General features: G+C 42.4%; 1 protein-coding gene and 1 long non-coding RNA gene across 3 annotated transcripts in view; one reads left to right on the top strand and one right to left on the bottom strand.

Moving 5' to 3' along the window:
• The window catches only part of NHS (NHS actin remodeling regulator), a 236,975-nt gene that overhangs the window by 104,641 nt on the left and 106,793 nt on the right, over nt 1–25,541 (bottom strand). The window lies entirely within an intron of this gene.
• On the top strand, nt 11,571–14,565 carry LOC310706429. Its single transcript, XR_014525873.1, has 2 exons — nt 11,571–11,685; nt 12,604–14,565. It is a non-coding gene; the product is annotated as an uncharacterized lncRNA (long non-coding RNA).

Raw genomic sequence — 25,541 nt, 5'->3', positions numbered from 1 at the left:
AAGGACATAAATAACTATTTGACTTTTAAAAGACATCTGAATATTTAAATGCATAATGTACAGGGAAGATTTTAATGTTTGATGTTTTTATGTGTGCTGGAAAATGCCCAGGATGGCTGGGGTGACCCAGCCAGACAGGTGAGACATAAATAATAAAATTATTGTTATTAATACTGTTATTATTACACTTTTTTGTGAACCACCCTGAGACCTCCAGGTATAGGGCAGTACAGTCGTACCTTGGATCTCGAGTGCCTTGGCTCCCAAAGAAATCCACTCCCGAACGATCAAAACCCGGAAGTAAGTGTTTCGGTTTTTGAACGTTCTTTTGGAAGCCGAATGTCCGACTTCCTGAACGGAACGGATTCCGTTCGACTTCCAAGGTACGACTGTCTATAAATTCAATACATAATAATAAATGATAATTACTTGGAATTACTGTTATTATTACTTGCCAGGAAGCTAACCTAGCGACTCTGCCCCACCCAGCAAGCCAGTCATTGGTGAAAAGCCCACTGAGTTTCCAGTTCAGAAACTGTTCTTTTATCACCCGTTTTCTTCCTCACACGAGTTACTTCCCTCCTTATCAACTTGCAGTAGGTGGCCTGGCTTATGCGGCATGCTAAATCTGGAAGAAACCTGCCACAGAGAACTAATGTTTTACTGATACCGTTTGCACAATATTCAAAATATATTAGCAACATTATAAAATAAGGATGCCTGGCTCCATTGCCATATTTAAAGTACAAATTCAGTTGGGAGTCAGGAAGGCTTATCAGTCTGCAAATTCAGTCATTCTATAATCCATCTGCATGTCACAAATAATGTTCTCTTTCCTCTCCCTTATCCAGTCTCCTGGCTGGTTAATTGTTGGATTATCTAGAGCTCAGAAAGTCTCATTGCCTGGGGGAGGGGCTGTATTCTCTGGCACTTTTCTCCTTCCTGCTGAATTTTCAATTAGAATATTAAAAAGTATCAAAAAGGTGGGCACACTAACAGCATCTAAGATGCCAAAGGACCTATTGCAGAGAAAAGCAGATACTAGGCTCGCTTGTAGGGTCTAATCTCTCTCCGCCTGTCTTTATAACCAGTATGCTAAATTCCACTCACTGCAACAAGGTGCAAAACAGTGTGGTAGGAGCTAAAAACATTTTTAAATTGTTCTAACCCACCCTGGGACCTCATGGTGAATATGAATGCCAATAAATAAATAAAGGACCTACTGCAACAGGAACCATATGTTGGGATGACCTATATATGCATTATAAAGCTGCTCAGTTACTACAGGCGAGTAGAATTACACAAACACCTGGTGAAAGGCAGCCATTGAATATGCCTATTATACAGGTGAGGAAAACTGAGGCTGAGAGAGAAGTGGGGCAGCAACTGCAGAGGTTTCTCCTTCCACTGCTAATTTGGCTTGCTATTAGGAAACTATTGGGACTCAGACACCCTCAAAGATCTACTGTAAATCTCCCAGTGACCTACCATAAGATTCCTATTTACTTTCTTGGATTATTGCAGTGAAAGTTTGGAAGCCACACCTGCTAAACCTGCATTGGATGTTGTATCTTCAAAAATAAATAAATGAGAAAGGTCTTTAGTCTTTACGTGTCTTGAAAACTGCATAACAATTAAAGACTGTGCGTCAGCTGGAACAGCAAAGGAAATCCTTACATGGCAAACTCCACCTTGGAGTTTTAAAATCTAATCTATTTATTTATTAAATTTCTATGCTGCTCTTCATCTGAATATCACAGGGTGGTTTACAATATAAAAATACGTACCATAGTAACAAACGAAACACACACACCCTCCAAGTTTAAAAGGCCACAGATTGTTTCATTAGTCAAAACCCTGGTTGAAGAGGAACATTTTCACCTGGTGCCTAAAGATGCACCAGGAGAGCATTCCGCAAACAGGGAGCCACTGCAGATAAGGCCCGTTCTCGTGCTGCCGCCCTCTGGACCTCTTGTGGAGAAGGCACCTGAAGAAGGACCTTCAACCATTATTGCAGGGTCCAGGTCAGTGCATATGAGGAGAAGCGGTCCTGGAGGTATTATGGTCCTGAGCCAAAGCCAACACTTAGAATTGGGTCCTGAAATTGGTTGGCAGCCAGTGCTTTGAACTAAAGGATGGAGAGATGAAATACAAGCTTGCAAGCCTTGGCTGATGTTCTTTATCTGTAGCCAAGTAATGGGCTAGAAGTTATCATTTTATGTTATTTCATTTTATGCCTCTGAAACGTTTTGATTAATATTCAGGGCTGTGTCCCGTTTTTGTGAAAGTGACTGCTTTGGTTGCTTGGTTTCACATTTTAAGAGGAGTCAGCTATGTCAAGGGGAACCAGCTGGTACTTAGGCCTTTGAAAGACTTTGCTCTCATGGTGCTTTTTTTTGTTTTAGGCTTAAAGAGAGGGTGGTATCATGATTTTGACTCAAGGTCTGCATGCCCTTCTCTCATAACAAAAGAATAAAACAAGATTGCAGCAATTTTTATTGTTTGGTTGTGTTTTTATATTTAGTGCACAATCCCATGTATATTTATTTACTGGGAAGTAAGTGACATGGGTGGCACTGTGGGTTAAACCACAGAGCCTAGGACTTGCCGATCAGAAGGTTGGCGGTTCGAATCCCCGCGACGGGGTGAGCTCCTGTTGCTCAGTCCCTGCTCCTGCCAACCTAGCAGTTCGAAAGCATGTTAAAGTGCAAGTAGATAAATAGGTGGGAAGGTACCTCCAGTGGGAAGGTAAACGGCGTTTCTGTGCGCTGCTCTGGTTCGCCCAAAGTGGCTTAGTCATGCTGGCCACATGACCCGGAAGCTGTACGCTGGCTCCCTCGGCCAATAAAGCGAGATGAGCGCCGCAACCCCAGAGTCAGTCACGACTGGACCTAATGGCCAGGGGTCCCTTTACCTTTAAGATCCATTTAAATTAAGCATCCTGTTCTCACAGTGACCAACTTGGGTGCCTATGGTTCAAGTAGGATATGAGAGCAACAGTGCTCTCCTCACCTGTCATTCCCAACAACTGGTATTCAGAGGCAGAATCTGGTAGTTCCCTATAGCTATTATGACTGGTAATCATTAATAAACTTCTACTCCATGAGTTTATCTAATTTTTAAAAGCTGGTCACCCCCACATTCAATAGATTAATCACCAATTCCTCAACAAAGGTTACTTCCTGGTATGTAGGACTACATAGGACGGCAGTCTTAGATTCTGAAGATGCTTGGATTGTGTAAGGTACAAGCATGGATGAGAGACAAATTCTGTTCTGTTCACAATATCCTAGTCCTAAACCAATCTGCACACTAAAACACAGCCATCCTTCGCAATCCTCTGAATGTTGTCATGCAGTTCTCTAACTGAAGATGCATACAAAAAGAGAATGCCCTCTGGCATCAAAAGCTTGGATTGATATTTTTGAACAAGCATAAAAAAAGTAGAAGTAAATGCCCCATCCAAGCTTCCCCACAACTTGCACTTTTGAACTTATGGGATGATCAAACAGTACTTTTCTGATCTAAGGAATTTCTTACCAGCTTCTTTGGCTCAGAAATGGAAGACGCTGCAGGACTCAAAATTCTTATTGTGGTAGAAGACTACATGGATTCTGGCTGTTACACAGAAAAGAACTCACAAATTATGTGTTTCCAAGGGTAAGGAAGAGATGGACTATTTCCACACTGTTTGGTGGGATTTCATTTCTTATGTGTCAAATTTGGATAAACAAAAATATATCATCTCACAAAATCTGGCTTTTACAATGTGTTTTGCTACTTTTATTTTTCTACATTATCTGATCTCTATTTGGAAAATGCAACCTCTGTACTGCTGCTATGCTTTGTAACTCTTAATACATTTTTTTGTTTAATTTGTGTGTTTGATTTTATGTTAATAACATTTTTTTAAACTTATTATTTTGTAAAAGAGAATTTAGTAGAGAAACACATATACAAAAGTGCAATGTATTGAGAGAAAATGATTGGAAAAACTGCTACCCTGCTGCTTCGTGGAAGAAGGGTGGGATATAAATATAATAAATAAATAAAATATTAGGCAATATATTGTTAATGATGTTAATGATAATTGCATACAGAATTAGGTACAAAAATGACCTGCTTGAACATGTGTATAATGCAAAAATGAACATAAGCTTTGAAAAAAATGAGAAACTGATAGAAACCAAAATTGACAGATTCATCTATTCCTAATGACAAGGGTAGTTGTCTTGCAGGTAAAAGGGAAATAAGGTAAGAACAACCTTCTTCCAAGGCTATGGGTGGTAATTTCTGAATCCTCTCGTTTCCCCCCATGCCCCCCATGTCCCTTAAATCTGCTCCAGAGGGCTGGGGAAACAGCAGAGAAGATGTAGAAGGTGTGGGGAGAGGAGAGGCAGGGAAATCACATTGCATGGCTAAAAGGCATCGCACTCACTTAACTGTCTATCTAGATACCGCGCTGCATTTCTGCCTTGTGGGAACCCTCTCAGTGCCCCAACAACAGAGAAGAAGAGACAGTTCCTGAAAAATTTAGCTCAAGGATACTATTGTTCCTGATCTTCTCAAAAAAAGGCAAGACACAGTGTGTGAGAGGCGGATCCCCCCCCCATCTACTTCCTGTCTATTCTATTAATCAAAATTTCTGTTCCTCAAACACAGCAACTGTAACCATTCTGCCAGGAATTATACATCAGTGGGAAAACAGCGCACACGGCCTCAGCCTCTTATGCACAGCTTTCCACAGGCCAGGTCTTGAGCTGAATCAACTTGACAGCTGAGAGGAATGGGAAGATTCCAGCAGTCACCTTTCAGCTTGCCAGCCTGGCTTGTCATATGACAACAAAGTCTGGAGAAAACAGACATTGGCACCTGGGGGAAGGTGGAAGGGAGAGGGTACGTATGCATATATTTTTGATAAGGGGTAGTATAGCTAAATTCAGATGAATCTTGAAAAATTCTTATCCTAGAAGCCAGGACCCTTCAAAAGATTTTACTCTCCATCCCTTTTAATCGCAATATTAAAGTAGGGAATATCTATCCTATTCCTTATTGTATGATCAAGCTTTCCTCACCCCACCACCCTCATTTTTATCACTTTAAAAATAAATGAATGCATTTATTTCAATAAAATAAATAAATAAATTAAAAAAACCCACGCTTTTAAACAATATAAAACAAGCAGAAGGAGCCATGAAAGTTTAAGCCAGTTAGGTATCTGCCCAAATTCTGAAAAATTATATCAACAGGAGAAATCGAAAAGAGGGAAGAGGTGCTGGGTGCTGCTTTTTCCCTTGAATGGAAGCCCCATAAAGTGGTGGTTTGAATAGTTGTTAATCATCATAAATAATGGTTGTATCAACCAGCCCTTAGTCTGCATGTATGCTATGTATTACCATCATCTAACATTTCAAGTTATGGTTTACTATGAGATGTCAATCAAAACACAAGAAAGTGTTTGTGCAAATCCTTACTCCAATAAGTGGTTTTTCGAAGTCTGCAAAAATTATTTTTGCTGTAGTCAGGATGAGAGCCTCTCTTTGCTCCAAATAGATAACCACCACCGAAACATCTGAGGTTTACCTTGGGACTGCCCTATTGGCAGTGTAAAATGCCCCTGCTTTTTCCCAAGCTAATGTTTTTAACACTAAATGAAATCAGCCCAGACTTAAGCCACAAGAATGCATTTGTAGTCATCATGTTGCGTTAACTCCGCTTAAGGACTATTATCTGCTGCTTTTCCCGTTGATGGAAGGCTCTTCAAAAGAAAAAGTATTTGGAGAGTGTCCAATAATTAAGATGTTGTGTACTAGGGAACATAATAATAGGGTAAAAGGAATCCCATAACTTGTCAGCTCAGTAGACATATAAACAAACTTCAAAAAGCAGTCTGGCGGGGTGGGGTGGGGGAGCATGCTGTCTGCATAGACATTATGAAGATCTTGGATGTTTGAGTGCACCATTATTTTGGAGGTTTAAATCAAAGGCTTTTTCTGGGCCTCTCTCAGTCACAAATTTGTAGATTTGCAGAAACCACTTCATTAAATAGTTTTGCACTCTCTCTCTCTCTCTCTCTCTCTCTCTCATGGTCTCATTTTAAGACAAAACATATAGCAGCTTTTAAATAATTTGAAATCTTCTGGATTTAACTATCTCTGCTAGATAACCAGATTCTATCTTGTGTGACCTAATATACACAAACACTGCTGCGTGACTCCACCCCGCCCAATTTATTCCTCCAAACTACCCACACCCTTTGCCATGTGTGATCAACAGAACTGGCAAACCTGGGCTGGAAGAGTGATCCATAGAGATCAAGCAAACTCTTCTATAGGCTTGGCTTACAGGAAACCTCTAAACATTTCATCTCCAAGAGGTTGTAAAGGCTGCCTGCCACAAACACTGTAGCTGCTTCACATAGCAATCATGTTGGCCATAACGTTTGTGTTGCCTTGGAATTCAATGGGCAAAATGTAAAGGTAAGATGTGCATCTACTCTTTACATATGAACCCAGCAGAACATGGAGTAATGTGGGGCTGTTGCACAACTGATGGTCCAAGCACTAATAAAGTTCAATTGGTGTAATGCATCAGCCATCATATAACCTCTGTGCTGAGAGATGTGTGTTGGCTGCGAATCTGCTACTGAGCCAAGTTCAAGGTTTTTCTGTTGGTATGTAAAGCATACCAGGCAGCAGTGTATTTCAAAGACCGCCTTACTCCTTACAGTACCCCTGCCCTGCCCTTAAAGTCTGCAATGAAGACATGGTTGACGGCACCCAACTGTATCAGATTTATCTACTCACAATAGTGCTTTTAACATGGTGGCCCCCTAGATTACAAAAGCTGAGAAGCTGGACTGGAACCATCAGTGAGGCATCTGAGGTGTCCACTGAAAATCCTGCTATTGCAGGAAACTTTCTTGTGAGGTGACACCTTATAATTAGATATCCAGTTGGCATTTTTATACCATTTGTTCTTATCTCTCTTTTTTTGGTTTTTTTCTTCTTTTAAACACAGCACAGATATTATTTATGATCTGCAGTAAACAAGCAGAGTAGCTACATAAAGAGTGAAGAGACTCTCAATCAATCTGGGTGGCTCACACTAGTCAGCAGCTTCGACCCTGCGCAGTAAGTAGGTCTCCAGGCAGCGCTCTAATTTTTGCTGCCATTGTGTATAGGAACAGTGTTTAAATCCTTATTTATATAACCTTGTTCTAGCCTTCGCCTTACATTTTAGATCAAGTGGGACTCCTCTTCTTGTAGGAACAGAGCGTAGTTCTAAACAACGTGGCCTCCTGACTTTCCAGCCTCTCTAAATAAATAAATAAAGTCAGTTTGCTTAATGCCCAGATGCAGGCAGCCCAGCTACTCTTGCAGCTTGGATGTGAGTTTGTGTAGCCTGAAGGGACTTGCAGCCCTGCCTTGCTCTCGTCAGAAGTCAGCAAGATTTCTCAGCCTGTATCCCTAAGGAAATGGAGAGACCTCTTTCCTTAATGTGATGAAGGCAACAAGGAACCTTGCTATCTGGTGTGTTCCATCAAGAAACAAGAGAAACGGGGAGGAAAGTAAGCTAATGACAACAACAAAGAATATAAAAAGACCTACAATCTCCAGAGCAATGGGGCAGCCATCATGGTGCCCTTACAGATATTGCAGCCTACAGCTCTCTTCACCCCCTGACAATTAGCCATGCTGGCTGGAGATGGTGAGGGTTGTAATCTAGCAGCATGGGGAAGGGCCACAGGTTCCCCATCCTTGATATATTCTACAGGGAAGCTTGACTAGGTGCAAGAGGGAAGGCTTCCAAATATTACTCTGAATAACAACACCAAACAAGATTTGCTTTCAGAACAACAATGGACAGGTGAGCATCTTTGACTCAGCCACTGGGATGAGGGATTCCAGTGAAGACGTGGTACATGATGGCACATAGGCAAGCTTAACATCTGGCATTTCTCTGTAGAGCCACTTTTTGGGGGTGGGGGTGGGCAGGCAGTCATGGAAGCAAGAACGGCAGGGAAGCATTTTTGCAAAAATAATTTATAGGCCTCTGCTCCGTTACCTCTAGGTGAATTAGCAATAAGCACTACAGTTATGTGACAGCTTCTGCCATAGCGGTCACACAGTTGCATGATTATCTAGGTCAAACATGCTTTTGTTTAAACACATCAAAACCTTCACAAGTCCATTCCACATTATAAACTTTGGTAATTCAACTGCTATGTATCCACCTGAGGAAGGCTATACATGGTGTATTCTTTATACTGTGCATGGAAGTTCCTCATGCATTCACATGCCTGTCTTTCCATAGGATGAGGAACCCAGTTTTGGGGTGTGAAGAACTTCTCAGCTATTGCAACTTAAAAAAAGAGACCAGCCTTTATTTATAAAATGGCATCAGCTGTGTTATCCCACCCAAAGCCATGCCTGCACATACACACAAGGCAGCCAAAATATCTGAAACAAATTGTGTAAACTTGACATTTTATACAGATTGTAAATCTTTCCCAATAATTTTGCTCAAGCGAACTGTTATGCCATTGGAAACCTAGTCTAAACTGGAGCTGTGCCATAAGGTATACAAACAAGGTTCCCCTCTTTTCCTATTTCTTTTCATCCTACAGATCCCTCATGTCTGTTGTCATGGTTCATGTATAATAAAAACCAAATGCTGGGAGATATTTGTTATAAAACTAAGCAAGGTCAGCTGGGCTGGTATTTTTTGATACGCCATTCCATGCACACACACACACACACACACACACATAGATCACTAGTTTGACTTTTTACAGGTGTAAGAAAGGTATCTGGATCTCATTTGAAACCAACTAGACACATGGAGTACGGCACATTCCACATTCTCAATCCAGAAAGCTTTTCTTGTTCACCAACAAAAAATCACCACAAATACCTCTCTTTGACTTGCTGTATTTTATATTAGCCACACCCAGAAGCAGGACATCAATGAAGAGTAGTCCTATTCCTACACTTCCTGAGTCTGGTTGTAGTTAAGAACAGCTTGTATTCTACAGTAGTCTGATCACTTTGACTGAGCTTACTGCTTCCGATGGGATGAATGGCCCATTATTCCTGGGTGGGAGTGACACTGTGACCATGTGCACGAGTAGCATTGAGAGAAAGCCACTCTGGCCAACTGCACTGAGTAGCAATGGGGAGGAACCATTATTGGTTATTGCACCAAATGAGCTTTTAATTGCATATACTTATGCAATATAAAAGGTATATAGCCCAGGGGGAGAGGGTAAACAGTACACTAAATCTTCACAGGATTTAAAGATAAGTACACCTGCTGTTTCCAGTGCAAAAAGTTGGAAGGGGGAAGGCTCATTGTAAAGTAGAAAACAACTACACTGAGCTGCATGCACGCTGAACTTTGCAGCCAAAGAGCACAAGCTGACTGGATAACTGTGGAGGTCAGGAGCCTATGGGAGGAGCCATGAAATAATGGATTGTTTTTGTCACTCATAATCCACAGCACTTAGTCTGATTCCTGTTGTATTTGGCAATCAGGATGTAACGATAACATGGAGGAATGAAGAAATGTTTCCTGTGTGGGCTCTGGAATTCTTTATTTTTGTGGTGACGACATTATGGGGTGGGGGTGCAAGGGAAAGGGTGTGGATAAGAGGAAAGAGTTAATCTTTCATATCATCACTCTTTTAATTCAAAGCATACTCATGCTCAATGTTGCTATACTGCACAGGCTGGTCATGACAATCCACTACCACCTGAATAAATAAACGGCAGGGTAGTTCGTACCAGAGATTTAAGGGGAAGGGAGAATAAAAAAAGATAACAGAAAAGTTTCAAAGCATATGGCACATAAAGGAACACTTTTTAAGACACTGGATTTCCAGGTAAAGCCGTAATTCTAAGAATGCTGAGTTGCAAGCATGCTTCTATACTTAATTCTCCTCAGGATTAGGATTTGGTTGTCAGACCCATCATTGCAACTCTTTCATAGCAACGCTACCTTTGAATTGCTGGTGCCTCCTCTGGAGGTGATTATAGGTGGGTCTACAGCATTCTGCGGACAGCTGTTCTTTGGGTGGTGCTATTAGGGCTTGAAAACCCCTGCTTCAATCATCTAGCATAAAGTCAACACACATAGAGCTCTACCCCCAACTCCTCCCTTGCTTTTACAGGGTCATTCATTCCCCTGTGAAGATTAGGCTTTTTGGGTGGCTAGGAATCGTGCTTGCAGGCTTCTCATAGGCATCTGGTTGGCCACTCTGTAAACAGGATGCTGAACTGCTATACTGCTATCCTAATTGCTATGGAACTGAATTGAGGGGGGGGGGGGTTGGAAATTTGGTTTTGTAATATAAAAAAGTATTAAAAATACAGTATGATCACTATAGGACTTTCATGCCGTGGTGTATCCTTCTGTAGAAAGAAAATACAGTCAATTGGCACAATTCACCTGAAATCAACTACAGTGGTACCTCAGGTTTACAGACACTTCAGGTTACAGACACTTCAGGTTACAGACTCCGCTAACCCAGAAATAGTACCTCAGGTTAAGAACTTTGCTTCAGGATGAGAACAGAAATCATGCTCCGGCAGTGCAGTGACAGCAGGAGGCCCCATAAAGTGGTGCTTCAGGTTAAGAACAGTTTCAGGTTAAGTATGGACCTCCAGAACGAATTAAGTTCTTAACCTGAGGAACCATTGTATAAGGTTGGAAGGGACCCCAAGAGTTGCCCTGTCCAACCCCATGCAATGCAGGAATCACAACTAAAGAATACCTGCCAGATGGTCATCCAGCCTCTGCTTTAAAAGCTCCAGTGAAGAAGAGTCCACCACCTTCCGATGTAGTACATTCATTCCACTGTTGAACAGCTCTTACCATCAGAAAGTTTGTCCAAATGTTTAGTTGGAATCTCATTTCTTCTCCTTTGAAGCCATTAGATCAGGGCCTAGCCTCTGGAGCAGCAGAAAACAAACTTGCTCCATATCTTCCATGTGGCAGACCTTCAGATATTTGAAGATGACTGTCGTATCACCTCTCAGACTTCTCTTCTTCAGGCTAAACATACCCAACTCCCTCAAATCCACCAGAGGTGGATTTAGGGGTGTGTGACCAGTTTGCACTTACTGGGCGCCAAGCCGAGAGGGCGCCACAGGGGACGCTGCAACAATAACGAGCAATGGAAGGCAAGAGGCTGAGGGGGAGCCACTGCGCAGGGAGCCGCTGAACCTGAGAAGCCCAAAGTCTGATGACCACCACCATCCTATTTGCATTGCTAATTGCTCACAAAAACAACTTGGAGGTTTGTGACCAGATTGTTCTAGAACAACCATTATGAGCCCAATTAAACATAATAGTGCCAGTGACGTTCTATGGTAACACTTAAAGAAAGCTGAACAGACCTAGATGCAGTTACATGGCTTTTCAGAGCACCAACCCAAAGTTGGCAAACTCCAAAACAAAATGTTTAATGTAAGCCCCCTCCCAATCTCCAAAATTCTTGAGACCACATATCTGCTTCTCCCAATGATGTCACAATATCTAGGTCTGCAAAATTCCTCTTTCTTCACCAACCAGGTTCCTATTTACTTCTTCCCTGCACTCATCCCTAAGCCACTCCCCACAACCACCAAATGTGGCAAGGGAGAGAAGATATTCACACAAACATGCTTGATCCTTTATTATAAGGTGAGGACTACCAGCTCCAGGCTTGACTGGGTGTTCCCAAACACCTGACAACAGCTTTGGTGCCTCTGAATGAGTGCTTGGACATATCCCATCCAAAGTGTACTAGCCTCACAGACTGAGAACTAGTAGCATTTTCTTTTCTAAGACAAAGAAAACAACCGGCAACAAGAGATGAAAATAGATTGGCTGTTAATAGTTTCCATTGGAAATATTTTACCCGAGTTGAGCAACTGAAAGAATTAAGCGTTCATGTGGAATCTCACAGCGGCAGCTGCAGTGTGTGAAAATAGGGGAGATGGCATAAATGGCTTAATAGCATGGGTCTAAAAAAAGACCCCTATATTTCAATGTGCAATGGAAGGAAGGCTTTACAGCGTTTTGACATCCATGATAATTTGTCTCGCGTTATTTTATTTTAGCAAAATTTATATACTGTCTGATTATAAGAACATATCAAAGCAGTTTACAAATAAAAGGAAACATTAAAATCACCAATAAAAGACAGTTAACAAGTGATACCTAACAACATTTCAATACTAATTAAAATCTACAAGAAGCTAAAAACAGATTAAAATGCATGTAACTTCTGCATGTCTGGATAGGCTTGCCTAAGCAAAAACGTTTTCAGGTTTCATGTAAAAAGATGGATGGAAATGGCTGCCTCATAAAAGGAACCTATTGTTAACAGAGTTCTCTGAGAGTAAATCACCAGTGCTACCTATTAGGAACATTTTTTTAAATGTTCAAAAATAAGAACAATGAAAATTAAATCACCATCTCTTTAGTTGTTAAGGGGGCTTTCTTTGAGACACAATGCAATTTTCCTGGATCAAAATGGACATGCAAAATATGGAGCCATTTGGAAAAAAGGGGCACTTGCTATGATTTCCACATCTTGTAAGTTTTCCATTCTCTCAGGGTCAGTCCATGCTTGCTGTGGGCATAAGAAGAAATGGATATAGAGATGGCAACAGTAAATGCATACAAGAGACCAGCCTGCCATTTGGATTCCCAACAGTTCCAGATGCCAAAGACAAACCGTATCGCTCTGGAATTCTTCAAATACTTCTTCCAGAGAAGTATAAAGCAAGAAGACTGTGTGTATTTTGACCACAACTAATAATTATATGTGGCCATCTGTATCAGTGCCAAGCTGTGGTCCCATGTATCTAGCATCCAAAATGGCAACTGACAGATCGGTAGCTTCCAATGAAGAAGTCCCAGCAAAAGGGACTTGCCTGTATTCCTTTCAATCATTTACCATGCAATTTGAACTTCACTATTCATTATCTTCCCCCGCCCCCACACCTATACAGGAACAGCACAGCTACTGATTTAGAAACCTGGCATCCAGATGTATATTCCAATCCTAGAGGCCCTGTGAAGTTCCAAGATTGTTGAGTGAATGGGTCCCAGGGGGAGAAAATGCCTCACAGCTAAGATATATAATTTGCCGGGCATCTATTAAAAAAGTGAAACATGCTCCTTTTAACCTCAGAAAATGTGATCTATAGGAAAACAATGTCTCACACAGCACCGGCCCAAGACATTTTGTTGTCTGAGGCGAAGTACAAGAGGGCCCCGCTTCCCATTCCATGTGGAGAAGCCAACTGAACCGGCATTTGAATTGCATTTCAACGCCAGTGATGTCAGAGCATCATTTGAGGCACCAGGCCATATTCGGAGCCACAGGAAAGGCAAGAGAAAGAATGGCTGGGGCGCTCCAGCAGAATAGCTGCAGGCTATTGTTGCTGTCCCCCAGGCACCTTCCACTTGAAGTGATTGCGTTCCTCTGTCAAATGATAGGGCCAGCTCTGGTTTCACAACAGTGTCAGTTGCAACAATAGTCTACATTTCAGACCTGAATAAAGAATCCCATTAAATCTGGGAAATACGTATTTCTAAGGGGTGAAACCTTGGTGAAAATCAACTATACTAAGCCAGAAGCTGTAACCCAAGTGGTATGCCATGGGGCTACCACAAATGTCTGGCTTTAAAGGGATACTAATGGACAGAAGTAGAGTTAAGGAGACTCTGCTGCTTGCCTGCTCACTCAGGAGGCCTTGCCACTCACCAGAGGGAATAAGGCAAGGGCTCATCTGGAATGTCACAATATAACTAAATAAATTATGCTACTTTTACTATGTAGTCCGGTAAAAGAGAAAGGGAAAAAACTGTTCCTTCTAAATATTGCCAATGAGTCTTCAGTCTTGTCCATCCAGTGGACTCATAACTCCTTTGGAGGGTGAAAGGGCTCTTGACAGGATCACACCTAGGTGCCCGCTCTGGCACTGCAGAACTCAGAGAGCTCACTGGAATTCTGGGAAGCTGAAAACAATGAAACCATAAAGAGAGAGGATAGGTGGCACAAATCCCAGGATCTTCAGGCCTACCATGTGGTGGTGGTGGTGAAAAGAATTACTTCTCTGCCATCAATGCATTCTCTAGTAGACATCCAGCAGAGCTTTTCCATGTGGTGAAAGGGACTGTGAGATCTGCCTGGGTTGAGGAGTTGAAAGCTTGCTGTAGTGGCTCCATGGCTGTGCAATGATCTCCCCACAGAAGGGTGCCTTCCCTCTGCAACGTATTCATTTAAGTGACAGCTGAAGACAGGCCAATGGGTGAAGTCTACTTCAAGTATGACACTGCTACTATATTACTTGTGGGTATTTTATGTGAATCGATTTCAATGGATTGGCTTTTGTTGTATTTTATTTTGCTGTACATCTCCCTGTCACTGTTGGGAATGGCAGTATCCAAAAACCTAAATAAATAATTAAATACTCTCCTCAGTCACTCAGTACTATAGAAATGCATGGCAAATCCCCCTGCGGCCTAATCAGGAACTAGCTCGAATAAATGGAATATATTTGGAAGACATCCATTAGCTGTTGAAAAATAACCTAGTTTTAAATCTAACTGATTCTGAATCACCCTCAAGCTACAATGCCATACACTAGACCCCAAATATGAAAAAAGAACTACATAATAACAGTACATACACACAGAATCGAACACACACACATACACTCAAACTGTTTCTCACGCCATGGTGTGGTTTTGCCTCCAAACCATTGAGCTGAAGACCAGGTAGCAGCAGCAGTTAGAGTGGCAGGCAGGAACGTACATCTGTCTGCATGCCATAACTCACAGGAGCCTTCTTGTTCCTGTCCAGAGAGTGATCTCTCTCACACAGAGAGAGAGACACACACACGCACACACACACACAAACAAACATGCTGGTTGTAGCCAGGAAGTTCTCCCCTTGGTCCTGCACCAATGGTCAATTCCATTCTCTTTCCCCACAACAATGTGCTAGTAGCAGCTTTACTTTTGTTTCTCTGGCTGATCCCTCCATCTGCTCAGTGACTGCATCAATTCACCAGCCATTTTCCTGTCTCCTGCTGCTCTGCACCCCAGCAGCCGGCCAATCATTGTCTCTAATAAATCAGTCAATCCCCCTAAACAAAACCCTCCAAAGCTGGGCAAATCCTTCTGACAGCAGCCACACAACTGAAAGGAGCTGAACTTGGGCTTTTTTCTTTCTTTCTTTCTCTCGTTCCCTTTTTTTTTTTTTAATTCAATGGTACAGGCTTTGCTGACCTCTACTCAAAAAAGGGGGAAAAAATCACATAAAGAAAACGAACCCACAGACCTGACATTCTACGCCTGTCCTCCCACTTTTCTCACTTGCAGTGGTTTTTCATTCACAAGAAAATGTACTAGAGGCCTGATTAAGGTGTACTTACTTGATAGAAGATTTGACAGCGTGGTGGGAGGGAGAGGGGGTCCTCAGTCTGCCGCAGAAGTGAGGCTGCTTAGACATTAAACATTCTGTCTACCTACTTTTAGGGATATTACCATAGCGACAGTGACAGAACTATTCTCAAGTGCAGATGGGACCACATTTACTAAAAATGCATGGTGCACCTTGGCAGACTTTTAGAGTCTATTACTGTAATTGTCTGCAGGTTTCTGCATTTTTACAAAATAGCGCAGTATTATTATTCTTTTTAACGACTTACTCACCAGGCAAGGCTGTGGCTGCTGTGCAATGTTGTTCTACATACTCATTTTTCGAGTGCCAGAAAGAAGTTGTAGGTTTGGATTAGAAACCTCACATGGATCCCAATGTAATCAGAAAAGGAAGAAAGAGCCTCGCCCGACTAACCCCAAAGACAGCAACCGATGCTAGGTTGATACAGTCTTCCATAGGTGACAGGTTTTAATTAATGTAATTTTTAATAAACAATATTAGTATACCACTGTCATAAAAATATATCACTGTGGAGAGTAGTTAATATCAGTACCTGTTGGTCTGGGTCACCCTGCCACATGATCTGGGTAAAGGTAAAGGGACCCCTGACCATTAGGTCCAGTCGTGACCAACTCTTTATTGGCCGAGGGAGCCGGCGTACAGCTTCCGGGTCATGTGGCCAGCATGACTAAGCCGCTTCTGGCGAACCAGAGCAGCGCACAAAAACGCCGTTTACCTTCCCATCAGAGCGGTACCTATTTATCTACTTGCACTTTGTGCTTTCAAATTGATAGGTTGGCAGGAGCAGGGACTGAGCAATGAGAGTTCACCCCATCGCAGGGATTCGAACCGCTGACCTTCTGATTGGCCAGTCCTAGGCTCTGTGGTTTAACCCACAGCGCCACCCGTGTTCCATGATTTGGGTAGGCGGCAGTAAAATCACAGGCTTCTGAGCAGTTCTGATCCCTTGCCCACCTCATTTTTAGGGGTGTAGTGAAAACAGCAGCACAGGTGGAAGGAGAATGGCGCAAAACTAAGTGCAAGAGAGGAGCATCTGACAGTAGCCAGCTCAAAGCAGCACCATATGGACATAGCAGAGTGAGTGAGCAAGATCATATGCCTGTCAATGCTTCTTGTGGCTGTCACGGCTCAAGAGCATCATTTCATTACAGGGAGCAAGGGATCTGTGGTTTCCCCTTCTCCACAATGGAATCAGGAGGCAGGGAAAACTATACATTCAATTCTTCCTGGCAAGAAATGCAGGGGAGTACCACTTCTAGTTAAGAAGCCAGCAGAGGCACCTACTGTATCTGGTTCCCCTCTGCTTGATTGAGGGAAAGAGCTGCCAGGGAGTACTGCGTAGCAGGTATGGGGAGGAGGCAAGACACACCATTTAATGCTATACTATTACTAAGGATGGGTTGATTTCAGTTTTTCTCTGTTTTTCATTTCCCTAAATTTAAATTCAGTTCTTCACATTTCCACTCCAGTTTTTTGTTTTTTTGGTTTTTTTTTAAAAAGTCATCATGAAAATCCTCCAGCACTTCAATGCAAATTTCTCCTAATATACGCATTTTTTGTATACAATTTTGCCTCATATGCACATTTTTTGCAAAGCAGCCCTCCTATTATAATGCATTTTCTGTTATTTTCACTAATACACACACCTATATGCAGACTTTTCTGTTTTAAGTTTCCATATTGTTTCAGAAACTGTGAATAAGGTAAGTTCACCTTAAAATGTGAACGGAACCATATTTTCCCACACCTCTGTTGCTCTCAGTTTAGACTGCAATGTAGGACTGCAGCTGTAGTATACAGAGGTTTGGGGTGCAAATCTACCTGAATATTTCATGGCAGGCACAAGCTCCTTCTTGGAGAACATTTCCTATGCAACTTGCATACCTTTAACACAGAGACCATTCTCCGTGAGTAGATTTGAGGAAAGTAGGAATATTGAAAAACAAACAAGTAAGAAAATACTACTGCAAAATCGGCTGTATGTTTACTCCAATTTCAAGCTGCGATAACAGAGAACAGATGCTGGTATTGATTTTAACACATGGTTGCCTTACCAGTTCAGTTAATTGTTATTCATTAATTGCACAGGAAGCTATTTTGTTCTGGCCAAGAATCTGTCTTGAGCAATTACTGTTAATTATGCTACATTGCAACAAAATTTGGAGTTTTCTGATACTACAATGGCTGGTAACCTTAACCCATACACTGCTTAGAGATGGCGGTGATTAAGTGGAATAAAAATTGTTGTTGATATAATTTAAAGATGGTGGGAAGTTTTGGTGAAATCACTTTACGAAGACAATCCTGCATTTTAGTCTACTATCTCGAGCATACCTTTACAACTAGAAATAAGCAATATGTGAAAATCTAATATATTTTAAAGCATACACCGAAAATATACTATTGTGAATGTGACCATTATTTGAGAATGGTCTGCATGCATCATACAGATAATAGTCAGAGAGCTCTGACTAGATACAGGTCCCTGCTAAGTGTATACTTCATGGCACACCTGAGTAAAATGTGAAATAGCCTTGGCTGACATAAAAATCAATGATACTTCCAAAGAAATTTGACAGGACTGAGGTGGCCAAGGCAGAAGGCATTGCAACCACAAACATTTCTTTTGTAGGAAGTGTGTAGCTGGTGTGTGTCAGGTAAGGGGCAATTAATTGTCCTAAGGTAGGGCACTGAATGTCTTATGGTTATACCTGCAGACTTCAATTTTTCTTTGGAAATCAAAGGAAGGTATTCTGAAGCTTGTCTAGAAAGAATGTAAAGCAAAGGTTCAACCATGTCACTCTAGCTCAGGCAACCTTGGCCCTCCAGATGTTTTTGGCCTACAACTCCCATGATCCCTAGCTAGCAGGACCAGTGGTCAGGGATGATGGGAATTGTAGTCTCAAAGCATCTGGAGGGCTGAGGTTGAGGAAGCCTGCTCTAGTTATTGTACCTTGATGAACCACTCCTGTCTGGGTGCAGTGGTGAACTTGAGGCTTTCAAATTTCAATGGCAACCTGTGTGATGTCAAAATTTGTCATCCCCTCCTCTAGCCTTCCATTCTACATAATTGTTGCGGTGCCTCTTGGGGCACCCTCCCGGCTTGATGCCCAGTGCAGGGGAACTGGCCACACCCCTGAATCCACCTCTTCTGGGTGACTTATATCGCATCCAAGCAAGTCTGCTTAACCTATTTTACATGGCCAAAGCTACTGTGACCTGCCGTGACCAACCAGTGCTTGATTTCCTCTCAAAACACACAACATGGTCATCTTGTAACCACATCTTTGCAAGCTTGGTGATAAAAAGGGACTCACAATTATCCTAGCAAGCCACAGGGAACTCAGTTCATAGGCAAAGAAACAGAGATTGGGGGATTGGGGGGGGGGGGAGAAATGCATGTTGCCATGGTTCAAATATATTACTGCGAATGATGCAGTCAGCTACATGTTACATTACAACCATACTGTGGCCCTATCACAAGTACATCCCTTATCAGAAGGGGACTCTGAAATTACAAAGGAAGCAACTGTTTCATTGGTGGCTCTGGGATGCCCTTCCCTCAAGAGGCAATTCTGGCTCCTGCTTTACAAGCATCCAAATACCAGTTTAAGCCATTTTTATTTATCTAGGCATTTTTTTAAAAAAGAAAGGTGTAATGGAACATAGAAGGCTGCCTTCTATCCGATGACTGTTCCATCTATCCTACACCGAGGGTAGACATTGTGGTGCTCTCCAGATGTTGAACAACTCCCACCATCTTTCTCCAATGGCTGTGCTGGCTGGGGCAGATGGGAGTTTATTATTATTATTTATTTATTTCATACAATTTACACACTGCTTGGTTGTATGAAAAACCTCAGAATGCTTGGGAGATGGAGTCCAGGAGCATCTGAAGGGCACCATGTTGGCTACCCCTACTCTACACTGCCCAATGCAGGTTCTCTGTCAGTCAGGGGACATTTTCAGCCCTACTTGGGAGGTGCCAGGGATTGAATCATGGACTGTCTGCACACAAAGCCACTGAGTGACAGTCCTTCCTCAAGGAACGCAACCAGCAGTGCTATTTTTTCTAGAAAATGAGGTGCTGGAACTCACCACAAACACCTCCCTCATTCTCTTAGAATGGCAATTGCGCTCACCTGAGAGGTGCCAGAACTTAGTTCCGGTGAGTTCTGGCTGAAAAAAAGCCCTAGCAACCAGCGTTGTTTTATGCTTTCACTACTCTCTCTTTTTTATGCTTTTTTCAATGTTTTTATTGTATTGAGCTCTATGTAAGCTGTACATTGCCCTGGATCTGATATGGTCAAGAAATAAACCACAGCTATCTTCCTTTTCCACTACAGCTACCAAAAACTTCTGAGTTTACTTTAGTAAGTATCAACAGGAACAGGAACCATTTCTGCCTTCTTCCTGATTTATTTTTTTTAAATAATACACTGGGAAATATATTTTCTCAGCCTTACAAAAAAGAGTGCAACCCCCTTTTCAATGTTCACAAATGTTCAATGAACAATGCAAAAAAATAGAATCCTCTTTGTTTCCAGTGACTACCCCCAGACTTCTGAATTAACTCAGAGCAGCTTTAACAAGAGGGAAGCCAAATTGTCTGTGGGCAAAGAATCACTTGGAACATTTCCTCAATTAAAAATACTCTGCTAAACTTTTCTTAGCTCCTACTGACTATGCCAGAATGATAGCTTCCCACAGAATTTTTACATTCAGAATAGAACTTCCAAGACTTACCCTGCTTGGCTGGAATATTTTTTGCAAGTAAAGTCATTGTATCCTTAGCAACTTACAGACTCTATATGCATTGATAAATAGGTGGGTTATTATTATTTTTAAAAAATTAAGTTGTCCAATGTGCTCAGAGACACTTTTATTTCCAGGTCTTAGTCCTGTCAGATTCTGTGAGCAAGGTCTGGCTGAACTCAAATCCTGCCAACTGAATTTTCTAAGGGACTGAAATCCACTTGCAAATAGATATTTAAGTGGTGATGGATGACAAAGCATGGGAGGACAGTGGTTGAGAGGGAGGAAAGCAAAGAGGTTTGTTGTACATAGTTACTGAGAGATAAGATGGAACAGGAGAAATCCTGACTCCTTCCAGAAAGCAAAGGAACAACTAATGTTTGAAATACTTTCTCTCTCCTGTGACCTTTTCTAGGCTGATGGAGATTATCACTCTGCTTACATTTCTAAAATTATTCCATTGTTAGCATTAAATCCCAGGCAGAAATATGTTAACTGTCAAACTCTGTGTGCAGGGCTCTTGCTCTCCAAGTGATTGCTTCTAGTAACACAGTGGAACCTTGGTTGTCGAATGTAATCCGTTCCAGAAGACCATTTGACTTTCAAAACGTTTGAACAGAGGTGCAATTGCCGGTCGGCAAATTCCTTTTTAAAAATGGAGAAACACGCCTCGGAAGCGCATTCAAAAATAGAAGCATTCACTTCCGGGTTGTCAGCATTCATGTTCCGAATTGTTCGGATTCCGAAGCGTTCAACAACCGAGGTTCCACTGTACATGGAGCTGAAGTAAACCATTGATAATGGAGAACCCATCGTCTAGCTTTCAGGACTGTGGATAGTCTCCATGGCTTTTGAGATTTTTCTCTGCATTTCTCTCTCTCATGCATATCTTGTTGCTTGAACTCCCCTACATTTGCTGTGGAGCTCCTTCCCTCCTCTCTCCACACCCTTTCAAGCTTCGGCGGTTCCCTGTTTCTTTTCATCATTAGCTGGGCTTCAGTTTGCTCTTCCCACTGGAGTCGCAGCTGCTGTCTATTGTTACCTTCCCGCCAGGAGATTGTTTGCCTTGTCTGTGGCTTGAGCCTTTTAGGACGCTATATGCTTCAGCAAGCCTGTGCTCAGTGCCAGAGATCTTGGCACACGCTACGTCATGACAAATGCCCTGCAAAGTCTCTTTTTCTTTTTCCAGGGTTTAGCTACATGTTATAGGAAACACAAAATGGCTGCCCTGAGTCAAACTCCTCCTTCCTCTGCTCTAGTATGGGGTACTCCTGCATCCCAACATTAAACTGTTTTCCACTGTACCTGTTTCACATCATGGGCAGTGACTGGTAAGGAGAGAAATGCATATACTTACACTGAATGTAAGTAAATTAACAGAGTGACCTTGTGAATTAACTGTACATACTCCTTTAACTGCAGCCTAGCTTCCCATGTTCTCCTGTCTGTCTCTCTTTCCCAACAGAATGGGCGAAATCCTGCTGCAGACCTGTGTAAAGAGCCTTGCCAGGGAGTTGTATAACCCTGGTTGATAAACCTTTCCCATTAGCAATACCTGCACAGAGCCTGAACAGTATTTAAAGTTCAACAGACAACACAGTGACCTGGTTCATATGCCATAGTAAGGCAAAGTATGTGTTACTGGGATTGTGCAAATGTGCTGGCTCACACCCACTTTGCACCTTCCTTTAGGACAGGATGACCGAAACCAAGGTTTGGCTTAGCATGTTGCCCAAATGTGGAATCCTGGTTAAAATCTCTTCTCCTCAACCATGGCTTATAACCATGAGACAAAACTTGGCTACAGGTCTTGCTTAAGGACAAGAAACCTTAACCACAGTCCCAGGTTTGGATCTCAAGCTATGCCAAACCTTATATTTAGCTGCTGTACTGCACTGCGCTAAAAAGCATAAAGGAACAGCAAAACAGATACAATCTCCTCCATGGGAGCCAGTTTGTTGACACTGATGCATGGTTTGGCTTCACATTACATGTGAACACAGCTGCTGACACCTTTGGGTCGCAGGTAAAGCTGCACCATACAGAGAAAGAACTGGGAATGGGGTGGCCTGTCCTGCTATCAGTCTCATATTCCTTCATTTACAGATCTTAAAAAGTAACAGAGAGTGCACTAAATCATAGGGGAAATGTCTTGGCAACATCATACACATACCTTAGCATGGGCTACTTGATTTAGGAGACATGGGCAGAACTCTGAAGCCAACTTACTGAAACTTCATGGGAATTCTTCTGTGTGATTCCATTCCCTGAAGCAGGAAAGGGCATCAGCTGTATAGCCTTCTTTCTAAACAGTAATGGAAATCTCATCCAGGGATATAAAGCTACACCTCAGAATCAAATTAGCTTGTTCATTATTTGGCAATGGTTAAGAGAAGATTGGGAAGATACTACTAATCTCTCCCCATCTCACCATTCTGTTCTTGAAAGAAGGTTGAATCATCCTCAAACTAGGAAACAACTCAGGAGTAATTGTTGCAACCTCCTCCCCCAACCCAAAAAAGAAACACAGCTGTTTCTTAAAACTGTCAAAGGCCTGTGTTTCCACAGAAAACACACAGACACACACACACACACACACATATTAAATAAGAAAGGAGATGAATCCATTTGTGCAAACAGAAATGTTCTGAACAGATATTTTTAAAACTCATAAAAATCAGCAGTCCGTTTCCCCTGAAAAACAACTGGTTAGTTGTCCTTTTATGGCAGTGCTTGCAATGAAGGAGCTGACCCTTCACAGCCAAATACGGATCATGGCTTAGCAAAACGAGGCACCCGCTCTGGCCTGGATCCGAGCCACCAATTCCCTGCTTCTTCACAACTTGCTCTTTTCTGCTAGGAAAGCAGTCTGTGTGTAATAAAAGCCAATCATTTCACACCGCCAGCCCCCTATGCCTTCGGTCAACAGTGCATCCCGGTGAAAGTACCGCCTGGTCCTAATTAAATAACCACACTTGCAAGGAGAATGATCACACACACATACACACACATGAAAGAAAGAAAGAAAAAAATGGAGCAGTGTTTCAGCTTACATAGCACCCTGCTTGACAAGCAGCCCAAAGTAGCTGACAGTACGCAGAGCACCAAGCTGTGCGCGAGTAATTCTGATGCACTCGGAAAATAAATAAATAAAGCAGCGCCACAATTGCCCTGGAAGAAAAGCCAGACGTCTCCCTCCTCCCTACAGGCAGCACATTCAAGAAGCCTGCGGTTGTGACCTACTGCCAATGGTATCTTCTGAAAGGTATTTCATAAGGAGGCATTTAGAAAGCGATTAGAAACACATATGGATAGCGGTGCTGCCAAAAAATACTAATTGGAGTGCAATTTCAAGAACCACACCCCATGCTAGATCAAGGTTTCTTTTTAACAGTCTGGGCCAGAGACCTGCACCTCTAGAAGGAAACCAGACAAGCTGCAGGAGGTTTTGGGGCATCAGTCATGCAGAAGCAAGGGAGAACTGGCAGGAGGAGGTGATGCCTAACCCCACTCCCTCCCACTCACTGATTTTCCCCTGCAATTGCCCTCAGCCATTATTTTTTTGTTTTGTCGGGTCGAGATGCCTAAAGAAGTTTCTCTGCACAAAAAATGGCTTAGCAGAGTAGGTATTTGGAGAAGAGAGTCAGCAGTGGTAGGAAGATTTAAGCATCCCCTCTCTTACCCTGCAATGCCGCCTGACAGGTCTTTAACCAGTATAGCTGATCGATTTGGTTCCTGATCATGTAACACCAGCTCAGAAGCACCTTATTTGGACTCCATCCCAAAGATTCAGGGTAGTTTCAAAATGAAGAAGCTCAGAATTAATAAATATAGCGAGGAAAATGAACCATCTCAGATTCTCAGTGTGCAAACATTATATTTGCACAGCTGTAAATTCATCGACAAATGCGGGGAATCTTGGTTATTATTTTTCCTTTCTGGAAAAGATGCTGCCAGGCTGAACTCAGCACGTGTTGACCCCACGGTGGCAGTTTACGACAGCACATGGCAGAAGGCAATAGGTTTTGCTCCACCAGCATACAGGACAACTGTGCCTTCCGAGATGCTCCATTACTACATGTGCTCCTTCCATTGTTTGCTAGACCCAAAGGAATTACGAGGCAAAGGAAAGAGGTGAAAGTCAGGGTGAAGCAACGCCCCATTACCCCAGCACAACCGACACAGCTGCCCAGGGATTTTTAGGACAATCTCATTGAGAAGTCCACCAATCTACCTTCTGCCAGGATAACACTGTTAAGGCAAGGCCTTTCCAAGTGACAGCAAAGTCACCTACCTAATCCTGAGTCTCTGTTGCTCTCCAAAGATGGGCCTCAATTCACTCCATCTTACACACAGTATATTTAGACAATAATGGAAACTTGCATGCCAGGCAGATGTGTAGGCATGGATGGAATACAGTGGTACCTCGCAAGACGAATGCCTCGCAAGACAAAAAACTCGCTAGACGAAAGGTTTTTCCGTTTTCGATTTGCCTCGCAAGACGAATTTCCCCTATGGGCTTGCTTCGCAAGACGAAAACGTCTCGCGACTTTGTTTTCTTTGTCTAAAAACAAAGACATGTTTTGTTTATAAAGTTAATTTATTTTCCCTTCAATTTTTGAACTGCTCTTTACAGTATGTGTGACTTTAAAGAGCAGTTAATAAACTGTTGTTGTACCAAATTTGGCTTTGTTTGGACTTTTTTTGACCATAGGAACGCATTAATTGATTTTCAATGCATTCCTATGGGATTTCGTGCTTCGCAAGACGAAAAATTCGCTAGACGACAAAAATTGCGGAACGAATTAATTTCGTCTTGCGGGGCACCACTGTAGGAGTATAGACATCAGGGATGCCCAAACTGGAGACTATGGTGAAAGTACAGGTACAGAAGTTCTGGAATCCGAGGGTGGTGATTGGGGTCTAAAATATAGAAGAGTAGCCCTGTAAAATATGCAAGCTGCTCCCTGCTCAATGTTGATTTTTCTGCCTTTGGAACACCTTTGTTCTAAACCTAGTATCACTGTGAGACAATGGGCGAAACAAAGTATGAAATAGTTTTCTCCCATCCACCTGGCCCCAGAGCACTGAGTGAATCTGGGCATGGATTTTCAATCAGGTGGAAAGCAAACCAGAGGGGATTCCAGCTCTTGTTAGTAGGCTATTTGTCCAGATCTCCCAAAGGAGCTTCACTAAACATATTTCTTTGCCTGCAGGTACCTCTAATAGGTTGCAAACTCTTGGCCAAATAACCCTTCATAGGTTGAAGTATTTGTTGACTCATGATGCAGCTGAGCTCAGAGGACCTTTTATTTCACATCAC

The sequence above is a fragment of the Podarcis liolepis genome (assembly GCF_965112155.1).
Source record: "Podarcis liolepis genome assembly, chromosome: 4".
NCBI lineage: Eukaryota > Metazoa > Chordata > Lepidosauria > Squamata > Lacertidae > Podarcis > Podarcis liolepis.
Note: the sequence above shows the minus strand (reverse complement) of the source record. Positions and strands in the feature narration are given on the sequence as shown.